The following is a 7,162-nucleotide window of genomic DNA, read 5'->3' as shown; positions in this document are numbered from 1 at the left end:
CCTTCGCTTGTGGGAGACAGAGCGCTCGCCTTGTGGGAGACAGCGCTCGTGCCACACGATCGTGTGGGATCGGACCACGCCGGATGCGGTTGATAAAGACAAGAAATCTTCCGACTTATTTAAAATGTTTTCGAAATTATTTTCAACACACAGTTCCGCTCAAAAGAGATTTCACCAAATCAATTTCTTTCTCAAAAGAATAATCAAGATAAGGTAATATACTTAGCTACCATGGTCAGGTCACCATTAGTACATATATTGTGCAAGTCACCGCGGTTACAAGGCAAAGGCACGGTGTGAAGGCTAATACGAGCCAGCATGGGAATTACGACGAAGGATCGACAACTTGCCCGGCGAACACGACGACGCCGGTGAGCTCCTCCTTGATCAAGAACATGAAAGGGTGGTCGGCGACGAAGTCCACGTATTTGACCGGCGTGCTCATCACCGCGGGACGGGTAAAAGAAAAACAGGTTACCGCGCTCGTCGCGCAGCTTCGGTCCCTTCCTCGTTCACCTCCACCAGGGACTGGTGGTAGACGTTGGACACGACGCGGGACCCCGTGGATTCCTCCAGCATCTCCGAGAAGTGGGCGGCGCTATGGTCAAACGGCAGGCGCAGCCCGAGGCCCTGCAGCAGCCCCGTCGCCTCCGTCTTGTACGACACGGTGAACTTTGGCGGCCGGAAGTCGCGCACGGGGACCATGTTTCTCAGGTCCATGGAGCCCGCCTCGAGCAGCTCCGGGCTGGAGGCCAGCTTCTGCAGCATGCTCGGGCGGCAGGCCGTGGAGCTCGTTCGGGAGGTAGACCGTAGACGTAGATGGCGAAGTGCCGCCGCAGGTGCTCGCCGCCGCGGCCGGACGCGTAGAGGAGTTTCAGGACCTTCCACTCGGGGCAGCAGCCGATGTGCTGGCTCTCGCGGCTGGACATGAACGGCACGCGGACATGGCCGCCGTTGAGCAGGTAGAATCTGTGCTGCTGCGTGAGCCGGGCATCCGTTTGTGGGTGCACAAATCTTGGCATGTTTGTGGTGCCACGTAGGACTGGGCTGGAGTGTGGGCATTCATCCGGTCGCCCACACGTCCGTTTCAACACATGGAGGGGCCGGTGTGTGGGCGTTTAGCAGTTCGCCCACACGCCAGTTTTCACTCATGCATAAGGGCTAGTGTGTGTGCATTTGCCATCTCGCCCACACGCCCGTCTTCTCTCCCACACCCAAGCTGCCAGTTGCCATGCGTTTTGCAGCGTACATGGCAACTGCCCTAGTGTGCTTGTAAGCAGATGGCAACTCTCTTTTTTTTTACCCGAACATGTCAGTTGACATGTGTTTTGCAGGGTACACGGCAACTGCCCTAGTGTGCTTGTAAGCAGATGGCAACTCTCTCTTTTACCCGAACATGTTGTTTTGCCATGTCTCTTTGTAGCGCTACACGACAACTGCCTAGTGTTAGTAGGTGACAACTCTTAATCTTTTCAAATCATGGCAACTGTAGTAAACCAGACCATACATGGCAACTGCTTAGTGTTAGTAGGTGGCAACCTCTAAAGTTTTCAAATCATGGCAACTATAGCAAACCAGACCATACATGGCAACAACTGCAGTTGTCCAAAATAGCATCTGGCACTTGACCTGAGATGGCAACTGCAGTTGAGCAACCATGGCAACTGTAGTTCGACGACGTGGCAACTGCAAGTAAACGGACATTGAAGAGGGTCCGGACCATGGCAACTGCGGGGACGCGTGGTGACTGTCACGTGGGGCGTGCGGGACCGTGAGGTAGGTGACTGAGAGAGGTCGTGTGGGCGTTATGCATTTTGCCCACACGTAGGCGTGTGAGAAGGACCGTAAGGAAGAAAAGAGAAGTGCGAACGCTAATTGTTTTGCCCACACGTAGGCGTGTGAGTTGGTCCTCTTAAACACCACACAAAATTTGTGGGCAGACCCTAATGCCCACACGTGTGGCAGTTATCGTCGTCCTAATTTTTTAACTCACGAGGGCAAGAAAGAAGGTCCAGTCTGTATCCTCCCACCTTTCACATGGCCAATGCGAGAAGATGGCATGACCGGCGACTTCTCTAGGCAGAGCGTGGTCGCTCTCCCAGGATCTGCAACTTCTCTGCAATGGTAGGTCGACGGCGCAGTGTAGGTCATGGTTAACCACTAACCCGGTGGCAAGGGCGCAAGGCTTGAGGTGAGGGCAGAGGTGCTGTGCGCCGCGAGAAAACCTGAGCAGAGAAAGAGAGGGATCGGGAGAGGAGTGCAGACAGGATAAGGATGTGGTGAGCCGGTGACCCCAATGGCTTACATGCGGCCAGTGGGGCGTTTTTACGGAAGCGGAAACTACTAGACTGGCTCATTTGTTGGTTACGGAAGCGGAAAAGAGTCGCTCGGTTCAGCGACCAGGCATGAATAAGTATAAAAGAAAAATCAATGACGCTGCAGATTTGATGTGGAGATGTGAAATAGTGAATAATGAATTGCATAGGTGGACAGGTTGTTTGGAAACTGATCGCTCATGTGGCATCATGACATCATCACGTGGATAGTGTGCATGTAAAGAATGCTAGTAATGAGGATCAATTTCTTAAGAATGTATGATATATACGCTTAGGAGCAGCAAGGCGCACTAGATCAGGAGTTCAGGACATAGAAGGAGCAGTGTTATAGTCCGGGGGCAAGGGAACTAGGGTTTGGAGTTCACAATAGTAGCCACATCAGGCAGCGATTCGAAGGGGAGGAGGTCTAGACAAGGTACCAATTCTCACCTCACAAACATGCAAGTTTTTCTTGCGGCCACTGTTACTCCAGATTAATCTGCTTGATGCTATTATCACCTTAAAATTTGTTCATAATATTATTTCTTTCCATTTTGCTTCTAAATTTGGCTCAAGACATCATGTCCAAAACTATTAACAATATAATTTCTTTCAATTTTACCATTAAATTTCTGAATGAAATAATAAGCTGAACTAGCCTGACTCAAGGAAACATCTCATGTTTCAAATTTGCATCCTGAAAAATCCTACCCTCGGTCGGTCCATTGTTCGGCATGTTGTCATTGTTTTTTAGGCTCATCATTCATGCTGAATGGTCATTGCACCTGTGAAGAGTCTTGAGAATGATTATCACATAAGAGACATGTGCTATTTTTTTTCATCTCCCGTTAAAACGCACATGCATGTTTGCTAGAGGTTGAAACCCTAAGATTAATGAACCTGATTGATCAATAGGAAAAATGAAAAAAAACAAAGATTGGCCTCATAGGTCGATCAGTAGGAAAGATCTTCCTAAGATCTCCCTCCGGATACTAGTATCAGTAATCAGTAGGAAACGGGGGAAAAGCTTGTTAGCAACCCTGATTGATGAAGCTCGCCCAAAGAAAAAAGCTCATCTTCGATCGATCTTCCTCCTGCTCAGCTCGGGTGCTGAGGAGGAGACGAGGGTCGGCGACAAGAGACGAGGGTAGTGAATGGAAGTGAAGCAGTATGTAGTAGGGGAGTGGGAGAGGGGCATATGACCCCAGCCCAGGGTTTCTTTTCACAAGGGGTCACTTTGTTTTTTGAGCTCCTGACTAGCTAGTTCACGATTTCATTTGATCCAAAGCAAAAACAAGCAGTCTTATTTTCTTCCTATTGGTGACGCTTCCTCGCAGCACCGCTTCTTCTTCTTATCCTCTCAACTCTCTCTTGAGTTCCACTCTTTTCTCTCTCAATAACACAAGGACAAACCAGGAAGAAAACCACAGATGCACACACACTTCGCCAAAAAGAAAACCAGTAGCCTTTGCCAAAAGGCTTTTCTTCTTGGTCAAACGGAGGCTACATCTTGGCTCGAGCCCTCACGGCCTTCTTTCATTACTCAAAGCACTATAAAATACACAAAACCAGACTCGCGCCATGCATGCACATTTTAGTTAGTGGCCGAGCCGGTCAAGTCGATCGACACAGTTACCTACTCGTGTTAATCTATCTAGCTAGTCATGATGCATATAGATGCATGTGCTACTCAATCTGCTCCAGCGTACATAGCCATCTTATTTCTGTGATGTTGTTGCATACCCTCTCGACTTTTCGCCCTAGGTGTAGTCTACCTGATCACTCTGTTGGCCGAGGACGGTATTCACCGGCCCGACAACGCCTTCCTTCTTGCACTGGGTGACGTGGTACGTACAACATCATCATTTTTCTTCCTTACATGTTTGTTTCTTTCTCGAACATAGCTATGCTAGCCATATATGTATGCCTGGCATGCGTGCATGCACGATGTGTCAATGTGTAGTTCGTGGCTCTTCTTTTCTTGCCGGCGGCCTCCTCCGCCGCCTTTGTCAGGGTCCTCTTTGTCAAGGACATTGAGTTCAGTGGGTCCTTCCCTGAGCTGGCTTGCAGCCGATTCCAAGGCAACATCATCCTCGGCTTTGTGGCGTGGTTCCTGCAGGCCACGTCGGCCTTCTCCAACCTTTGCCTGATAGTCAGGTAACCACGGACAAGAGACGAGGGCGGTGAGTCGAAGCGAGGCAGTAGGGAGGGCATATGTCCCCCAACCCCTACCCCCTCCCACTAAAAAGGAAAACCAGCCAGTGGTTAAGAAAATGAAGAAATCAATATTTTTCCTAACGCTCAGTCAGGTTCATCTACCCAAGGGTTTCTTTCCACAAGGATCACTTTGTTTTTCGCGCTCCTAGCTAGCTGGTGCGCGGATTCATTCGATCCAAGAGCAAAAAGCAAGCAAACTTTTTTTCCTTCTTCTGTCTTTCATATGGGTAATGGATATGTTTTCAATGGTTTCATTGTTTTTTTTTTCTCGAATACGCTTTGGAGCATATCTTTGCATTGATAGAGGGAGAAGAAAACAACTGGTCAACGCCACGTTCACGTACTCAAGAAGGCGTGTCCGTGGCGATCGTGTGAGCATGGAGTATTGGGGATGCTCAGCCCCTCATACAAGATCAGGTTACAGGGATAAAAGCGTTAAGCCCTTTGGCTCCGGCAGTGGCCCAGGAGCGAGCGTCGTCTTTAATAGTGGTGACCAGGATGGAGGTAGACGGGGTGATCTTGTCGAAGATGACCGCATTGCGGTGGCGCCATAGCGTCCAGGCCACAAGGCCGGCCATGGTAGTGAGGCCGCGGCGAGTGGTCGGAGGAAGCCTGGGGAGGGCCGTGGAAAGCCAGTCGAAGAAGCCGGAAGATCCGTCGGGCGGGGGAGGGGGGGGGGCGAATAGCTCCCATGCGACGTCGTTGATGTGAACTGTCTCTCATGCGACGTTGTTGGCTGTAATAGCTCTCATGCGACATCTGCGTTGGAAAAAATAGCTCCCATGCGACACACCATTTACGCGGCTAGTTGGCTGTTAGTTAGGCTGAGATTTGGTTAGGACACTGGGGGTTATGTGCTCTGACTGGTGGGGTCCACCTATGGCCACGTAGACAAGAGTCAACCGTCCACGACTCGACCTGAGACTGTGTGACCGTGCTCGACTCGCCCGTGCTGGACTGAGCGAGCGGCGCCGCCGTAAGCATCTTCTCCGGCAGCGGTTTCTTCTCCGCGGTGGTGGAGCGCATTTCTCGGCAGCGGCAGAGCTATTGCGAGGTGAGCCCGAAACCCTAGTCCCACTACCCAGAATTTTGGGGGATCTGTGGCCTCATGCTGCCCTCTGTTTCTTGGCGATTTAGAATCGGGCTCCATTGGATCCAGGGGTTGTTTCTTCTCCGCGGCCCGGTGGTGGAGGGGCGCCTATCTCTGCAGCGACTATTGTGAGTGAGTATTTTCCAAACACTACTCCCATTCCACTGAATTTTGGATAAATGTGTGGCCTCATGCTGCCCCTGTTTCTTGGCGTTTTAGAATCTCGTTTGGATAGGAGATGGAGCGAGGGCTGGATGAGATGGAGCGAGGAGACAGTGCTTCAAATCGGTAATGCCATCCTCTTTTCTTGGCGATTTAGAATCGAACTCGATTTGGTAGTGACTGCCGCCGCTGCCTGCCCTTGACAAAACAGGGGAGGTTCAAGTTCTGCCACCACATTCGCAATTATAGTGGAATTTTTTCTCTGTAAAGCCAAGCTTAGTGATGGCAGTGTCAAAAACATTGATAGAGATACCACCGTGAGGTTGGATGTCGAATTTGCAGATGTTGATCCCCAGGAATTGGAGAGCATGAAGGAGAAGGCCGTGGGCAATTTGGTGGAGAGAATTGGGGAGAGTATTGTTTGGGGTCCAGAACAAGAGGTATGTCTGCAACGTTTCGATAACTATAATGGTGAATATGTGAGAATTGAAGATGGAGAATCCATGGTTGCTGAAATTGATCAGCAAGAAGGGTGGGCAAGCAAACAAGTAACATTTTATGCAGAGCTAATTGATCTGCAAACTCATTCCAGAGTTGGTTATGTGCAATCAAAGAGGGCTGCACAGATGGAAGATGATGAGTGGGTTTCACAAAAGAAGATGTTGGCATTGTTGACTGAACCGACTATAGTAGCTGAAGATACAGGGATTGATGCAGATGGAGAGGAGGGAACCCATGGTGCTAGGAAGATTGTTGTTGACTGGAATGTAGTAGAGTTGAATGAAAAAACAGATTTGGTCATTACACCAATATCTGACATTGATATGGCCGAAATGTTTGGCATTCAGGTTGATGACAAAGATAAGGAGAAGGATGACAGTTCTTTGCCTGCTGAAGGTAACACAGGCCCTAGAAATGCAAATGAGGATGAAGAACAGCTGATGAGAGAGGCTGCAGATGATGTGGATGATGCAGATGATAATGAGCTGGTTTGTTTGTATGACAAAGAGAACCCAGTTATTGAGGTGGGAAAGTTGTGGCCAAGCATGAAGGAGTTTAGGATGTCTTTCAGGACCTATGTAGTGAAAAAAGAGTTTGATGCCAAGACTATGTGGACTGATCGAAAGAAATTTTATGCTCGGTGCAAAGGTTATGATGGTGGTGGCAATCCTTGCAAATGGTACTTGTCTGCCAGACTACAACCTGATGGAAGTACAGTAAGGGTAAATCAAATACCACACCAGCATACATGTATGACCACTTCACAGAGAGTTTCAAAGATGACATCACAGCTTTGGGTTACAGAGAAGATTACTCCTATTTTAGCCAAGACTCCAAACACTACTGCAAAGAGGCTTAAAGTTGACTTGGAGAAGCT

The sequence above is a fragment of the Triticum aestivum genome, chromosome 3A, assembly GCF_018294505.1.
Source record: "Triticum aestivum cultivar Chinese Spring chromosome 3A, IWGSC CS RefSeq v2.1, whole genome shotgun sequence".
NCBI classification, from domain to species: domain Eukaryota; kingdom Viridiplantae; phylum Streptophyta; class Magnoliopsida; order Poales; family Poaceae; genus Triticum; species Triticum aestivum.
The sequence above is the reverse complement of the archived record's forward strand: the minus strand, read 5'-3'. Positions refer to the sequence as shown.